The 17,811-nt window shown below is 38.5% G+C and overlaps 2 non-coding genes across 2 annotated transcripts; both read left to right on the top strand.

The window, feature by feature from the left end:
- Positions 1 to 5,488: 5,488 nt before the first annotated feature.
- LOC112787930 (small nucleolar RNA R71) lies at positions 5,489 to 5,596 on the top strand. Its single transcript, XR_003195315.1, has one exon. It is a non-coding gene; the product is annotated as a small nucleolar RNA R71 (small nucleolar RNA).
- Positions 5,597 to 14,663: 9,067 nt separating this feature from the next.
- On the top strand, positions 14,664 to 14,771 carry LOC112787929 (small nucleolar RNA R71). The gene has a single exon (XR_003195314.1). It is a non-coding gene; the product is annotated as a small nucleolar RNA R71 (small nucleolar RNA).
- Positions 14,772 to 17,811: the final 3,040 nt, after the last annotated feature.

Raw genomic sequence — 17,811 nt, 5'->3', positions numbered from 1 at the left:
GGGGCCCACTTGGTCTGTGCTTGGGCTGAGCTTGAATGTTACACGTGCAGAGGCTCTTTCTGGAGTTGAACGCCAGCTTTTGTGCCATTTTGGGCGTTGAACTCCACTTTGCAACTTGTTTCTGGCGCTGGATGCCAGAATTGGGCAGAGAGCTGGCGTTGAACGCCAGTTTGCGTCATCTAAACTTGGGCAAAGTATGGACTATTATACATTGCTGGAAAGCCCTGGATGTCTACTTTCCAACGCAATTAGAAGCGCGCCATGTCGAGTTCTGTAGCTCAAGAAAATCCACTTTGAGTGCAGGGAGGTCAGAATCCAACAGCATCAGCAGTCCTTCTTCAACCTCTGAATCTGATTTTTGCTCAAGTCCCTCAATTTCAGCCAGAAAATACCTAAAATCACAGAAAAACACACAAACTCATAGTAAAGTCCAGAAATGTGAATTTAACATAAAAACTAATGAAAATATCCCTAAAAGTAACTAGATCCTACTAAAAACATACTAAAAACAATGTCAAAAAGCGTACAAATTATCCGCTCATCACAACACCAAACTTAAATTGTTGCTTGTCCCCAAGCAACTGAAAATTAAATAGGATAAAAAGAAGAGAATATACTATAAATTCCAAACTATCAATGAAACATAGCTTCAATCATATGAGTGGGACTTATAGTTTTTTGCCTCTTGAATAGTTTTGGCATCTCACTTTACCCATTGAGGTTCAGGATGATTGGCATCTATAGGAACTCAGAGTTCAGATAGTGTTATTGATTCTCCTAGTTCAGTATGATGATTCTTGAACACAGCTATTTTATGAGTCTTGGCCGTGGCCCTAAGCACTTTGTTTTCCAGTATTACCACCGGATACATAAATGCCACAGACACATAATTGGGTGAACCTTTTCAGATTGTGACTCAGCTTTGCTAAAGTCTCCAATTAGAGGTGTCCAGGGTTCTTAAGCACACTCTTTTTTTTGCTTTGGACCTTGACTTTAACCGCTCAGTCTCAAGTTTTCACTTGACACCTACACGCCACAAGTACATGGTTAGGGACAGCTTGGTTTAGCCGCTTAGACCAGGTTTTTATTCCTTTAGGCCCTCCTATGCACTGATGCTCAAAGCCTTGGGATCCTTTTTATTTGCCCTTGCCTTTTGGTTTTAAGGGTTATTGGCTTTTTGCTCTTGCCTCTTGGTTTTAAGAGCTTTGGCTTTTTCTGCTTGCTTTTTTTTTTCTTTCTAATTTTTTTTCGCTATTTTTTTTTCTCTTTTTTTTTCTGCAAGCTTTATTCTTTGCTGCTTTTTCTTGCTTCAAGAATCATTTTTATGATTTTTCAGATTATCACATAACATGTCTCCTTGTCATCATTCTTTCAAGAGCCAACATATTTAACATTCTTAAACAACAACTTCGAAAGACATATGCACTGTTCAAGCATACATTCAGAAAACAAGAAGCATTGTCACCACATCAATATAATTAAGCTAAGTTCAAGGATAAATTCGAAACTCATGTACTTCTTGTTCTTTTGAATTAAAACATTTTTCATTTAAGAGAGGTGATGGATTCATAGGACATTCATAACTTTAAGACAAAGTTACTAACTACTAATGATCATGTAATGAAGACACAAACATAGATAAGCACATAACATAGAAAACGAAAAATAGAAGAAATAAGAACAAGGAATGAATCCACCTTAGTGATGGTGGCGTTTCCTTCTTGAGGAACCAATGATGTCCTTGAGCTCTTCTATGTCTTTTCCTTGTCTTTGTTGCTCCTCCCTCATTGCTTTTTGATCTTCTCTTATTTCATGAAGGATGATAGAGTGCTCTTGATGTTCCACCCTTAGTTGTCCCATATTGGAACTCAATTCTCCTAGGGAGGTGTTGATTTGCTCCCAATAGTTTTGTGGAGGAAAATGCATTTGAGGCATCTCCGGGATCTCATGGTGATGAGCTTCATACGCCTCTTGAGCTCCATGAATGGGCTCTCTTGCTTGCTCTATCTTTTTCTTAGTGATGGGCTTGTCCTCTTTAATGAGGATATCTCCCTCTATGTCAACCCCAGCCGAATTGCATAGGTGGAAAATGAGGTGAGGAAAGGCTAACCTTGCCATAGTGGAGGACTTGTCAGCCACCTTGTAGAGTTCTTGAGGTATAATCTCATGAACTTCCACCTCTTCTCCAATCATGATGCTATGGATCATGATGGCCCGGTCTATAGTAACTTCAGACCGGTTGCTAGTGGGAATGATTGAGCATTGAATGAACTCCAACCATCCTCTAGCTACAGGCTTAAGGTCCAGTCTTCTTAGTTGAACCGGTTTGCCTTTTGAGTCAATTTTCCATTGAGCTCCTTCTACACATATGTCCATAAGGACTTGGTCCAACCTTTGATCAAAGTTGACTCTCCTTGTATAGGGGCGTGCGTTCTCTTCCATGTTTGGCAAGTTGAACGCCAACCTCACATTTTCCGGACTAAAATCTAAGTATTTCCCCCGAACCATTGTAACATAGTTCTTTGGATCCGGGTTCTTACTTTGATCATGGTTCTTGGTGATCCATGCATTGGCATAGAACTCTTGAACCATTAGGATGCCGCCTTGTTGGATGGGATTTGTTAGAACTTCCCAACCTCTTCTTTGAATTTCATGTCGAATCTCCGGATACTCATTTCTTTTGAGTTTGAAAGGGACCTTGGGGATCACCTTCTTCTTGGCCACAACATCATAGAAATGGTCTTGATCGGCTTTGGAGATGAACCTTTCCATCTCCCATGACTCGGAGGTGGAAGCTTTTGTCTTCCCTTTTCCTTTTCTAGAGGATTCTCCGGTCTTAGGTGCCCTCAATGGTAATGGAAAAACAAAAAGCTTATGCTTTTACCACACCAAACTTAGAATTTTGCTCGCCCTCGAGCAAGAGAAGAAAGAGTAGATGAAGAAGAAGAAGAAATGGAGGAGAGGGAGAAGGGGTTGTGTTTCGGCCAAGAAGAGAAGAGAGGGTTGTGTTGTGTGAAAATGAGGAAGAATGGAGGGTTATATATAGGGATGGGAGGGGGGTGGAGGTTCGGCCATTTAGGGTGGGTTTGGGTGGGAAATTGATTTTGAATTTTGAAGGTAGGTGGAGTTTATGAGGTAGGTTTATGGGGATGAGTGGATGGATGTGAGTGGTGAGGAGGTGATAAGAAGTGAGTGGAGGTAAGTGGGGATCCTGTGGGGTCCACAGATCCTGGGGTGATCCTGTGGGGTCCACAGATCTTGAGATGATCCTGTGGGGTCCACAGATCCTGAGGTGTTCAAGGATTTACAACCTTGCACCAAATTAGGCATGTAAAATGCCCTTGCACACAACTCTGGGCGTTCAGCGCCAGGTTGGTGCCCATTTTGGGCATTCAACGCCCATTTGTTGCCCATTTCTGGCGTTGAACGCCAGAACCATACTTGTTCTGGGCGTTCAGCACCAGCTCCTCTCCAGGGTGCAATTCTGGCGTTCAGCGCCCAGATGATGCCCATTTTGGGCGTTCAGCACCCAGATACTGTCCATTTTGGGCGTTCAGCGCCGGAACCATGCTCTGTTCTGGCGTTGAACGCCAGGCAGATGCTTCCTCCAGGGTGTGATTTTTCTTCTGCTGTTTTTGATTCCGTTTTCAATTTTTATATTTACTTTGTGACTCCTCATGATCATGAACCTATAAAGACATATAACTAAGAAAAAAATATAGTTAGATAAATAAAAATTGGGTTGCCTCCCAACAAGCGCTTCTTTAATGTCAATAGCTTGACAGTGGGCTCTCATGGAACCTTACAGATGTTCAGAGCATTGTTGAGACTCTCCAACACCAAACTTAGAGTTTGGATATGGGAGTTCAACACCAAACTTAGAGTTTGGTTGTGGCCTCCCAACACCAAACTTACAGTTTGACTGTGGGGGCTTTGTTTGACTCTGCTTTGAGAGAAGCTTTTTCTGCTTCCTCTCCATGGATGCAGAGGGTGATCCTTGAGTTGTAGACACAAGGTTGTCCTTATTTATTTGAAGGATCAATTCTCCTCTGTCCACGTCAATCACAGCTCTTGCTGTGGCTAGGAAAGGTCTTCCTAGGATGATGGATTCATCCTCTTCCTTTCTAGTATCTAGGACTATGAAATCAGCAGGGATGTAAAGGCCTTCAACCTGTACTAACACGTCCTCTACTTGTCCATAAGCCTGTTTTCTTGAATTATCTGCCATCTCTAATGAGATTTTAGCAGCTTGCACCCCATAGATTCCCAGTTTCTCTATTACAGAGAGGGGCATGAGGTTTATTCCTGAACCAAGGTCACACAGAGCCTTAAAGATCATGGTGCCTATGGTACAAGGTATTATGAACTTTCCAGGATCCTGTCTCTTCTGAGGCAATGTCAGTTGATCCAGATCACTTAGTTCATTGATAAACAAGGGAGGTTCATCTTCCCAAGTATCAAAGCCAAATAATTTGGCATTTAGCTTCATGATTGCACCAAGGAACTTGGCAGCTTGCTCTTCAGTAACTTCCTCATTCTCTTCAGAAGAGGAATACTTATCAGAGCTCATGAATGGCATAAGGAGGTTCAATGGAATCTCTATGGTCTCTAGATGAGTCTCAGATTCATTTGGTTCCTCAGAGGGAAACTCCTTATTGATCACTGGACGTCCCAGGAGGTCTTCCCCCTTGGGATTCACGTCCTCTCCTTCCCTTACAGGTTCGGCCATGATGCTTATGTCAATGGCCTTGCACTCTCCCTTTGGATTTTCTTCTGTATTGCTTGGGAGAGTGCTAGGAGGGATTTCAGTGATCCTTTTACTCAGCTGGCCCACTTGTGCTTCCAAATTTCTAACGGAAGACCTTGTTTCATTCATGAAACTTACAGTGGCCTTAGATAGATCAGAGACTAAGTTTGCTAAATTAAAAGTATTTTGTTCAGAGTTCTCTGTCTGTTACTGAGTGGATGATGGAAAAGGTTTATTATTATTAAACCTGTTCCTTCCACCATTATTAAAGCCTTGTTGAGGCCTTTGATCCTTCCATGAGAGATTTGGATGATTTTTCCATGATGGATTATAGGTATTTCCATAAGGTTCACCTAAGTAATTCACCTCTGCTATTGCAGGGTTTTCAGGATCATTAGCTTCTTCTGCATAAGAAGCCTCTTGAGTACTGTTGGATGCAGCTTGCATTCCATTCAGACTCTGAGAAATCATATTGACTTGCTGAGTCAATATTTTGTTCTGAGCCAATATGGCATTCAGAGTATCAACTTCAAGAACTCCCTTCTTCATAGGCGTCCCATTACTCACAGGATTCCTCCCAGAAATGTACATGAACTGGTTATTAGCAATCATGTCAATGAGTTCTTGAGCTTCTGCAGGTGTTTACTTTAGGTGAATGGATCCACCTGCAGAAGTATCCAATGACATCTTTGATAGCTCAGATAAACCATCATAGAAGATATCCAGGATGGTCCATTCTGAAAGCATGTCAGAAGGACACTTTTTTGTCAGCTGCTTGTATCTTTCCCAAGCTTCATAGAGGGATTCACCTTCTTTCTGTCTGAAGGTTTGAACATCAGCTCTAAGCTTGCTCAGCTTTTGAGGAGGAAAGAACTTGGCTAAGAAAGCCGTGACCAGCTTATCCCAAGAGTTCAGGCTGTCTTTGGGTTGAGAGTCCAACCACACTCTAGCTCTGTCTCTTACAGCAAAAGGGAAAAGCATGAGCCTGTAGACTTCAGGATCTACTCCATTAGTCTTAACAGTATCACAGATCTGCAAGAATTCAGTTAAGAACTGAAAAGGATCTTCAGATGGAAGTCCGTGAAACTTGCAGTTTTGCTGCATCAGAGAAACTAGCTGAGGTTTCAGCTCAAAATTGTTTGCTCCAATGGTAGGAATGGAGATGCTTCTTCCATGTAAATTGGAATTAGGTGCAGTAAAGTCACCAAGCATTCTCCTTGCATTATTGTTGTTGGGTTCGGCTGCCATCTCCTTTACTTCTTCGAAATTTTCAATAAGGTTGTCTCTGGATTGTTGTAATTTAGCTTCTCTTAGTTTTCTTTTCAGAGTCCTTTCAGGTTCTGGATCAGCTTCAACAAGAATGCCTTTTTCTTTATCCCTACTCATAAGAAAGAGAAGAGAAAAAGAAGAGAAGAGGAATCCTCTATGTCACAGTAACGAGGTTCCTTATTGTTAGTAGAAGAAGAGAAGAAGAAAAAAATTCGAACACAGATAGAAGAGGGGGTTCGAATTTGGTGAGTGATGTGAGGAAGAGATGTTAGTAGATGAATAAATAAATAGAATAAGATGAGAGAGGGAGAGGATTTTCGAAAATAATTTTTGAAAAAGGTTAGTAAAATTTTCGAAAATAGTTTTAGAAAAAGGTTAGTAATTTTCGAAAATTAAAATCAAAAATTAAAATAATTAGTTAAATAAAAATAAATAAATTTTGAAAAAGGGGGAGATATTTTCAAAAATTGGAGAGAGAGAGTTAGTTAGGTAGTTTTCAAAAAGATAAGAAATAAACAAAAAGTTAGTTAGTTAGTTGAAATAAATTTGAAAATCAATTTTGAAAAGATAAGAAGTTAGGAAGTTAGAAAAGATATTTTGAAATCAAATTTTTGAAAAAGATAAGATAAGAAGATATTTTTGAAAACATATGATTGAAATTAGTTTTTGAAAAAGATTTGATTTTTAAAATCACAATTAATGACTTGATTCACAAGAAATCAAAAGATATGATTCTCGAACTCAAAGTTTGAATCTTTCTTAACAAGTAAGTAACAAACTTGAAATTTTTGAATCAAAACATTAATTGTTATTGTTATTTTCGAAAATTTGATATAAAAATAAGGAAAAGATTTTTGAAAAATATTTTAAAAATTTTCGAAAATAACTAAGAAAAATGAAAAAGATTTGATTTTTGAAAAAGATTTTGAAAAAGATAGTATTTTTTTAAATTGAAAATTTGATTTGACTCATGAAAACAACTAGATTTTAAAAATTTTTGAAAAAGTCAAATCTAATTTTCGAAATTTTAAGAGAGAAAAAGGGGGAGATATTTTTTTGATTTTTGAATTTTTATGATGAGAGAGAAAAATTAAAACATCATTTTCATGTTTTTCTCTTTTATTTTTGAATCAAAACAAGGAATGCATGCAAGAACACTATGAATGTCAAGATGAACACCAAGAACACTATGAAGATCATGATGAACATCAAGAACATTTTTGAAAATTTTTATATGCAAAGAAAACATGCAAGACACCAAACTTAGAAATCTTTCATGTTTAGACTCTATGAATGCAAGAATGCATATGAAAAACAAGAAAAGACACAAAACATGAAAACATCAAGATCAAACAAGAAGACTTACCAAGAACAACTTGAAGATCATGAAGAACACTATGAATACATGAATTTTTCGAAAAAATGCAAGATGAATATGCAATTGACACCAAACTTATAACATGACACATGACTCAAACAAGAAACACAAAAAATATTTTTGATTTTTACGATTTTCTAATTTTTTTGTATATATTTTTTTTTTTGAAAATTATTGTGAAAAATAAAAATAAGGATTCCAAAATTTTTAATATGAATTCCAGGAATCTTATGCTTTTTAGTCTAAAGCTCCAATCAAAGGGTCAGGCATGGCTTAATAGCCAGCCAAGCTTTAGTAAAAATATGAGTGTAATTCATTTAATTTTAAGCCAAAACCTCAGTCCAAAAGAATTTAGACATGGCTTTACAGCCAGCCAGGCTTTAGCATGCTTCATGAAACACTAGAATTCATTCTTAAAAATTCTGAAGAAAAATATATTTTTGAAAACATTTTTTTTTTGAAATTTTTTTCGAAAACAAAGGAGAAATTTTTGAAAGATTTTTGAAAAATTTTTGAAAATAAAAAAGAAAATTACCTAATCTGAGCAACAAGATGAACCGTCAGTTGTCCAAACTCGAACAATCCCCGGCAACGGCGCCAAAAACTTGGTGGACGAAATTGTGATTACACTTTGATTATGTAAAATTCATTGCTCTTTCTTTCCCTGGCAATGGCACCTAAAACATGATGCCAATACCATGGTTCACAACTTCGCACAACTAACCAGCAAGTGCACTGGGTCGTCCAAGTAATACCTTACGTGAGTAAGGGTCGAATCCCACGGAGATTGTTGGTATGAAGCAAGCTATGGTCACCTTGTAAATCTCAGTCAGGCGGATATAAAATAGTGATGGGGTTTTCGAAATTAATTAATAAAAAAAGGATGGAAATACTTATGTAACTCATTGGTGAGAATTTTAGATAAGCGTATGGAGATGCATTCGTTCCTCTGAACCTCTGCTTTCCTGCTGTCTTCATCCAATCAATCTTACTCCTTTCTATGGCTGGCTTTATGTAAGGATGTCACCGGTGCCAATGGCTACTTTCGATCTCTCTCGGGAAAATGGTCCAAATGCTCTGTCACAGCACGGCTAATCGTCTGGAGGCATCATCCTTGTCGTTGGTTGCATCCTATTCCTCTCTGTGAAAATGGTCCGATGCGCTGTCACTGCATGGCTAATCATCTTGGAGGTTCTCGATCATACTGGAATAGGATTTACTATCCTTTTGCGTTTGTCACTACGCCCAGCACTCGCGAGTTTGGAGTTCGTCACAGTCATTCAATCCCAGAGTCCTACTCGAAATACCACGGACAAGGTTTAGACTTTCCGGACCCTCATGAATGCCGCCATCAATATAGCTTATACCACGAAGATTCTGATTAAGAGATCTAAGAGATACTCATTCAATCTAATGTAGAACGGAAGTGGTTGTCATGCATGCATTCATAGGGAATGATGATGATTGTCACGTTCATCACATTCAGGTTGAAGTGCGAATGAATATCTTAGAAGCGGAACAAGTGAATTGAATAGAAAACAGTAGTACTTTGCATTAATCTTTGAGGAACAGCAGAGCTCCACACCTTAATCTATGGAGTGTAGAAACTCTACCGTTAAAAATACATAAGTGAAAGATCCAGGCATGGCCGAATGGCCAGCCCCTCTGATCTAAGAACCAGGCGTCCAAAGATGATCCAAAGATCCAAAGATGTCTAATACAATAGTAAAAGGTCCTATTTATAATAAACTAGCTACTAGGGTTTACAAAAGTAAGTAATTGATGCATAAATCCACTTGCGGGGCCCACTTGGTGTGTGCTTGGGCTGAGCTTGAATGTTACACGTGCAGAGGCTCTTTCTGGAGTTGAAAGCCAGCTTTTGTGCCATTTTGGGCGTTGAACTCCACTTTGCAACTTGTTTCTGGCGCTGGACGCCAGAATTGGGCAGAGATCTGGCGTTGAACGCCAGTTTGCGTCGTCTAAACTTAGGCAAAGTATGGACTATTATACATTTCTGGAAAGCCCTGGATGTCTACTTTCCAACGCAATTAGAAGTGCGCCATGTCGAGTTCTGTAGCTCAAGAAAATCTACTTTGAGTGCAGGGAGGTCAGAATCCAACAGCATCAGCAGTCCTTCTTCTTCAACCTCTGAATCTGATTTTTGCTCAAGTCCCTCAATTTCAGCCAGAAAATACCTAAAATCACAGAAAAACACACAAACTCATAGTAAAGTCCAGAAATGTGAATTTAACATAAAAACTAATGAAAATATCCCTAAAAGTAACTAGATCCTACTAAAAACATACTAAAAACAATGTCAAAAAGCGTACAAATTATCCGCTCATCACAACACCAAACTTAAATTGTTGCTTGTCCCCAAGCAACTGAAAATTAAATAGGATAAAAAGAAGAGAATATACTATAAATTCCAAACTATCAATGAAACATACCTTCAATCATATGAGCGGGACTTATAGTTTTTTGCCTCTTGAATAGTTTTGGCATCTCACTTTACCCATTGAGGTTCAGGATGATTGGCATCTATAGGAACTCAGAGTTCAGATAGTGTTATTGATTCTCCTAATTCAGTATGATGATTCTTGAACACAGCTATTTTATGAGTCTTGGCCGTGGCCCTAAGCACTTTGTTTTCCAGTATTACCACCGGATACATAAATGCCACAGACACATAATTGGGTGAACCTTTTCAGATTGTGACTCAGCTTTGCTAAAGTCTCCAATTAGAGGTGTCCAGGGTTCTTAAGCACACTCTTTTTTTTGCTTTGGACCTTGACTTTAACCGCTCAGTCTCAAGTTTTCACTTGACACCTACACGCCACAAGCACATGGTTAGGGACAGCTTGGTTTAGCCGCTTAGACCAGCTTTTTATTCCTTTAGGCCCTCCTATCCACTGATGCTCAAAGCCTTGGGATCCTTTTTATTTGCCCTTGCCTTTTGGTTTTAAGGGTTATTGGCTTTTTGCTCTTGCCTCTTGGTTTTAAGAGCTTTGGCTTTTTCTGCTTGCTTTTTTTTTTCTTTCTAATTTTTTTTCGCTATTTTTTTCTCTTTTTTTTTCTGCAAGCTTTATTCTTTGCTGCTTTTTCTTGCTTCAAGAATCATTTTTATGATTTTTCAGATTATCAAATAACATGTCTCCTTGTCATCATTCTTTCAAGAGCCAACATATTTAACATTCTTAAACAACAACTTCAAAAGACATATGCACTGTTCAAGCATACATTCAGAAAACAAGAAGCATTGTCACCACATCAATATAATTAAGCTAAGTTCAAGGATAAATTCGAAACTCATGTACTTCTTGTTCTTTTGAATTAAAACATTTTTCATTTAAGAGAGGTGATGGATTCATAGGACATTCATAACTTTAAGACAAAGTTACAAACTACTAATGATCATGTAATGAAGACACAAACATAGATAAGCACATAACATAGAAAACGAAAAACAGAAGAAATAAGAACAAGGAATGAATCCACCTTAGTGATGGTGGCGTTTCCTTCTTGAGGAACCAATGATGTCCTTGAGCTCTTCTATGTCTTTTCCTTGTCTTTGTTGCTCCTCCCTCATTGCTTTTTGATCTTCTCTTATTTCATGAAGGATGATAGAGTGCTCTTGATGTTCCACCCTTAGTTGTCCCATATTGGAACTCAATTCTCCTAGGGAGGTGTTGATTTGCTCCCAATAGTTTTGTGGAGGAAAATGCATTTGAGGCATCTCTGGGATCTCATGGTGATGAGCTTCATACGCCTCTTGAGCTCCATGAATGGGCTCTCTTGCTTGCTCTATCTTTTTCTTAGTGATGGGCTTGTCCTCTTTAATGAGGATATTTCCCTCTATGTCAACCCCAGCCGAATTGCATAGGTGGCAAATGAGGTGAGGAAAGGCTAACCTTGCCATAGTGGAGGACTTGTCAGCCACCTTGTAGAGTTCTTGAGGTATAATCTCATGAACTTCCACCTCTTCTCCAATCATGATGCTATGGATCATGATGGCCCGGTCTATAGTAACTTCAGACCGGTTGCTAGTGGGAATGATTGAGCATTGAATGAACTCCAACCATCCTCTAGCTATAGGCTTAAGGTCCAGTCTTCTTAGTTGAACCGGTTTGCCTTTTGAGTCAATTTTCCATTGAGCTCCTTCTACACATATGTCCATAAGGACTTGGTCCAACCTTTGATCAAAGTTGACTCTCCTTGTATAGGGGCGTGCGTTCTCTTCCATGTTTGGCAAGTTGAACGCCAACCTCACATTTTCCGGACTAAAATCTAAGTATTTCCCCCAAACCATTGTAACATAGTTCTTTGGATCCGGGTTCTTACTTTGATCATGGTTCTTGGTGATCCATGCATTGGCATAGAACTCTTGAACCATTAGGATGCCGACTTGTTGGATGGGATTTGTTAGAACTTCCCAACCTCTTCTTTGAATTTCATGTCGAATCTCCGTATACTCATTTCTTTTGAGTTTGAAAGGGACCTTGGGGATCACCTTCTTCTTGGCCACAACATCATAGAAGTGGTCTTGATGGGCTTTGGAGATGAACCTTTCCATCTCCCATGACTCAGAGGTGGAAGCTTTTGTCTTCCCTTTTCCTTTTCTAGAGGATTCTCCGGTCTTAGGTGCCCTCAATGGTAATGGAAAAACAAAAAGCTTATGCTTTTACCACACCAAACTTAGAATTTTGCTCGCCCTCGAGCAAGAGAAGAAAGAGTAGATGAAGAAGAAGAAGAAATGGAGGAGAGGGAGAAGGGGTTGTGTTTCGGCCAAGAAGAGAAGAGAGGGTTGTGTTGTGTGAAAATGAGGAAGAATGGAGGGTTATATATAGGGATGGGAGGGGGGTGGAGGTTCGGCCATTTAGGGTGGGTTTGGGTGGGAAATTGATTTTGAATTTTGAAGGTAGGTGGAGTTTATGAGGTAGGTTTATGGGGATGAGTGGATGGATGTGAGTGGTGAGGAGGTGATAAGAAGTGAGTGGAGGTAGGTGGGGATCCTGTGGGGTCCACAGATCCTGGGGTGATCCTGTGGGGTCCACAGATCTTGAGATGATCCTGTGGGGTCCACAGATCCTGAGGTGTTCAAGGATTTACAACCTTGCACCAAATTAGGCATGTAAAATGCCCTTGCACACAACTCTGGGCGTTCAGCGCCAGGTTGGTGCCCATTTTGGGCGTTCAACGCCCATTTGTTGCCCATTTCTGGCGTTGAACGCCAGAACCATACTTGTTCTGGGCGTTCAGCGCCAGCTCCTCTCCAGGGTGCAATTCTGGCGTTCAGCGCCCAGATGATGCCCATTTTGGGCGTTCAGCGCCCAGATACTGCCCATTTTGGGCGTTCAGCGCCGGAACCATGCTCTGTTCTGGCGTTGAACGCCAGGCAGATGCTTCCTCCAGGGTGTGATTTTTCTTCTGCTATTTTTGATTCCGTTTTCAATTTTTATATTTATTTTGTGACTCCTCATGATCATGAACCTATAAAGACATATAACTAAGAAAAAAATATAGTTAGATAAATAAAAATTGGGTTGCCTCCCAACAAGCGCTTCTTTAATGTTAATAGCTTGACAGTGGGCTCTCATGGAACCTTACAGATGTTCAGAGCATTGTTGAGACTCTCGGATATGGGATTTCAACACCAAACTTAGAGTTTGGTTGTGGCCTCCCAACACCAAACTTAGAGTTTGACTGTGGGGGCTTTGTTTGACTCTGCTTTGAGAGAAGCTTTTTCTGCTTCCTCTCCATGGATGCAGAGGGTGATCCTTGAGTTGTAGACACAAGGTTGTCCTTATTTATTTGAAGGATCAATTCTCCTCTGTCCACGTCAATCACAGCTCTTGCTGTGGCTAGGAAAGGTCTTCCTAGGATGATGGATTCATCCTCTTCCTTTCTAGTATCCAGGACTATGAAATCAGCAGGGATGTAAAGGCCTTCAACCTGTACTAACATGTCCTCTACTTGTCCATAAGCCTATTTTCTTGAATTATCTGCCATCTCTAATGAGATTTTAGCAGCTTGCACCCCATAGATTCCCAGTTTCTCTATTACAGAGAGGGGCATGAGGTTTATTCCTGAACCAAGGTCACACAGAGCCTTAAAGATCATGGTGCCTATGGTACAAGGTATTATGAACTTTCCAGGATCCTGTCTCTTCTGAGGCAATGTCAGTTGATCCAGATCACTTAGTTCATTGATAAACAAGAGAGGTTCATCTTCCCAAGTATCAATGCCAAATAATTTGGCATTTAGCTTCATGATTGCACCAAGGAACTTGGCAGCTTGCTCTTCAGTAACTTCCTCATTCTCTTCAGAAGAGGAATACTTATCAGAGCTCATGAATGTCATAAGGAGGTTCAATGGAATCTCTATGGTCTCTAGATGAGTCTCAGATTCATTTGGTTCCTCAGAGGGAAACTCCTTATTGATCACTGGACGTCCCAGGAGGTCTTCCCCCTTGGGATTCACGTCCTCTCCTTCCCTTACAGGTTCGGCCATGATGCTTATGTCAATGGCCTTGCACTCTCCCTTTGGATTTTCTTCTGTATTGCTTGGGAGAGTGCTAGGAGGGATTTCAGTGATCCTTTTACTCAGCTGGCCCACTTGTGCTTCCAAATTTCTAACGGAAGACCTTGTTTCATTCATGAAACTTACAGTGGCCTTAGATAGATCAGAGACTAAGTTTGCTAAATTAAAAGTATTTTGTTCAGAGTTCTCTGTCTGTTACTGAGTGGATGATGGAAAAGGTTTATTATTATTAAACCTGTTCCTTCCACCATTACCAAAGCCTTGTTGAGGCCTTTGATCCTTCCATGAGAGATTTGGATGATTTTTCCATGATGGATTATAGGTATTTCCATAAGGTTCACCTAAGTAATTCACCTCTGCTATTGCAGGGTTTTCAGGATCATTAGCTTCTTCTGCATAAGAAGCCTCTTGAGTACTGTTGGATGCAGCTTGCATTCCATTCAGACTCTGAGAAATCATATTGACTTGCTGAGTCAATATTTTGTTCTGAGCCAATATGGCATTCAGAGTATCAACTTCAAGAACTCCCTTCTTCATAGGCGTCCCATTACTCACAGGATTCCTCCCAGAAATGTACATGAACTGGTTATTAGCAATCATGTCAATGAGTTCTTGAGCTTCTGCAGGTGTTTTCTTTAGGTGAATGGATCCACCTGCAGAAGTATCCAATGACATCTTTGATAGCTCAGATAAACCATCATAGAAAATATCCATGATGGTCCATTCTGAAAGCATGTCAGAAGGACACTTTTTTGTCAGCTGCTTGTATCTTTCCCAAGCTTCATAGAGGGATTCACCTTCTTTCTGTCTGAAGGTTTGAACATCAGCTCTAAGCTTGCTCAGCTTTTGAGGAGGAAAGAACTTGGCTAAGAAAGCCGTGACCAGCTTATCCCAAGTGTTCAGGCTGTCTTTGGGTTGAGAGTCCAACCACACTCTAGCTCTGTCTCTTACAGCAAAAGGGAAAAGCATGAGCCTGTAGACTTCAGGATCTACTCCATTAGTCTTAACAGTATCACAGATCTGCAAGAATTCAGTTAAGAACTGAAAAGGATCTTCAGATGGAAGTCCATGAAACTTGCAGTTTTGTTGCATCAGAGAAACTAGCTGAGGTTTCAGCTCAAAATTGTTTGCTCCAATGGTAGGAATGGAGATGCTTCTTCCATGTAAATTGGAATTAGGTGCAGTAAAGTCACCAAGCATTCTCCTTGCATTATTGTTGTTGGGTTCGGCTGCCATCTCCTTTACTTCTTCGAAATTTTCAATAAGGTTGTCTCTGGATTGTTGTAATTTAGCTTCTCTTAGTTTTCTTTTCAGAGTCCTTTCAGGTTCTGGATCAGCTTCAACAAGAATGCCTTTTTCTTTATCCCTACTCATAAGAAAGAGAAGAGAAAAAGAAGAGAAGAGGAATCCTCTATGTCACAGTAACGAGGTTCCTTATTGTTAGTAGAAGAAGAGAAGAAGAAAAAAATTCGAACACAGATAGAAGAGGGGGTTCGAATTTGGTGAGTGATGTGAGGAAGAGATGTTAGTAGATGAATAAATAAATAGAATAAGATGAGAGAGGGAGAGGATTTTCGAAAATAATTTTTGAAAAAGGTTAGTAAAATTTTCGAAAATAGTTTTAGAAAAGGTTATTAATTTTCGAAAATTAAAATCAAAAATTAAAATAATTAGTTAAATAAAAATAAATAAATTTTGAAAAAGGGGTAGATATTTTCAAAAATTGGAGAGAGAGAGTTAGTTAGGTAGTTTTGAAAAAGATAAGAAATAAACAAAAAGTTAGTTAGTTAGTTGAAATAAATTTGAAAATCAATTTTGAAAAGATAAGAAGTTAGGAAGTTAGAAAAGATATTTTGAAATCAAATTTTTGAAAAAGATAAGATAAGAAGATATTTTTGAAAACATATGATTGAAATTAGTTTTTGAAAAAGATTTGATTTTTAAAATCACAATTAATGACTTGATTCACAAGAAATCAAAAGATATGATTCTCGAACTCAAAGTTTGAATCTTTCTTAACAAGTAAGTAACAAACTTGAAATTTTTGAATCAAAACATTAATTGTTATTGTTATTTTCGAAAATTTGATATAAAAATAAGGAAAAGATTTTTGAAAAATATTTTAAAAATTTTCGAAAATAACTAAGAAAAATGAAAAAGATTTGATTTTTGAAAAAGATTTTGAAAAAGATAGTATTTTTTTAAATTGAAAATTTGATTTGACTCATGAAAACAACTAGATTTTAAAAATTTTTGAAAAAGTCAAATCTAATTTTCGAAATTTTAAGAGAGAAAAAGAGGGAGATATTTTTTTGATTTTTGAATTTTTATGATGAGAGAGAAAAATTAAAACATCATTTTCATGTTTTTCTCTTTTATTTTTGAATCAAAACAAGGAATGCATGCAAGAACACTATGAATGTCAAGATGAACACCAAGAACACTATGAAGATCATGATGAACATCAAGAACATTTTTGAAAATTTTTATATGCAAAGAAAACATGCAAGACACCAAACTTAGAAATCTTTCATGTTTAGACTATATGAATGCAAGAATGCATATGAAAAACAAGAAAAGACACAAAACATGAAAACATCAAGATCAAACAAGAAGACTTACCAAGAACAACTTGAAGATCATGAAGAACACTATGAATACATGAATTTTTCGAAAAAATGCAAGATGAATATGCAATTGACACCAAACTTATAACATGACACATGACTCAAACAAGAAACACAAAAAATATTTTTGATTTTTATGATTTTCAAATTTTTTTGTATATATTTTTTTTTTGAAAATTATTGTGAAAAATAAAAATAAGGATTCCAAAATTTTTAATATGAATTCCAGGAATCTTATGCTTTTTAGTCTAAAGCTCCAATCAAAGGGTCAGGCATGGCTTAATAGCCAGCCAAGCTTTAGTAAAAATATGAGTGTAATTCATTTAATTTTAAGCCAAAACCTCAGTCCAAAAGAATTTAGACATGGCTTTACAGCCAGCCAGGCTTTAGCATGCTTCATGAAACACTAGAATTCATTCTTAAAAATTCTGAAGAAAAATATATTTTTGAAAACATTTTTTTTTTTTGAAATTTTTTTCGAAAACAAAGGAGAAATTTTTGAAAGATTTTTGAAAAATTTTTGAAAATAAAAAAGAAAACTACCTAATCTGAGCAACAAGATGAACCGTCAGTTGTCCAAACTCGAACAATCCCCGGCAACGGCGCCAAAAACTTGGTGGACGAAATTGTGATTACACTTTGATTATGTAAAATTCATTGCTCTTTCTTTCCCTGGCAATGGCACCAAAAACATGATGCTAATACCATGGTTCACAACTTCGCACAACTAACCAGCAAGTGCACTGGGTCGTCCAAGTAATACCTTACGTGAGTAAGGGTCGAATTCCACGGAGATTGTTGGTATGAAGCAAGCTATGGTCACCTTGTAAATCTCAGTCAGGCGGATATAAAATAGTGATGGGGTTTTCGAAATTAATTAATAAAATAAGGATGGAAATACTTATGTAACTCATTGGTGAGAATTTCAGATAAGAGTATGGAGATGCATTCGTTCCTCTGAACCTCTGCTTTCCTGCTGTCTTCATCCAATCAATCTTACTCCTTTCTATGGCTGGCTTTATGTAAGGATGTCACCAGTGCCAATGGCTACTTTCGATCTCTCTCGGGAAAATGGTCCAAATGCTCTGTCACAGCACGGCTAATCGTCTGGAGGCATCATCCTTGACGTTGGTTGCATCCTATTCCTCTCTGTGAAAATGGTCCGATGCGCTGTCACTGCTTGGCTAATCATCTTGGAGGTTCTCGATCATACTGGAATAGGATTTACTATCCTTTTGCGTCTGTCACTA

This window comes from Arachis hypogaea, chromosome 20 (genome assembly GCF_003086295.3).
Source record: "Arachis hypogaea cultivar Tifrunner chromosome 20, arahy.Tifrunner.gnm2.J5K5, whole genome shotgun sequence".
NCBI classification, from domain to species: Eukaryota; Viridiplantae; Streptophyta; class Magnoliopsida; order Fabales; family Fabaceae; genus Arachis; species Arachis hypogaea.
The sequence above is the reverse complement of the archived record's forward strand: the minus strand, read 5'-3'. Positions and strand labels throughout refer to the sequence as shown.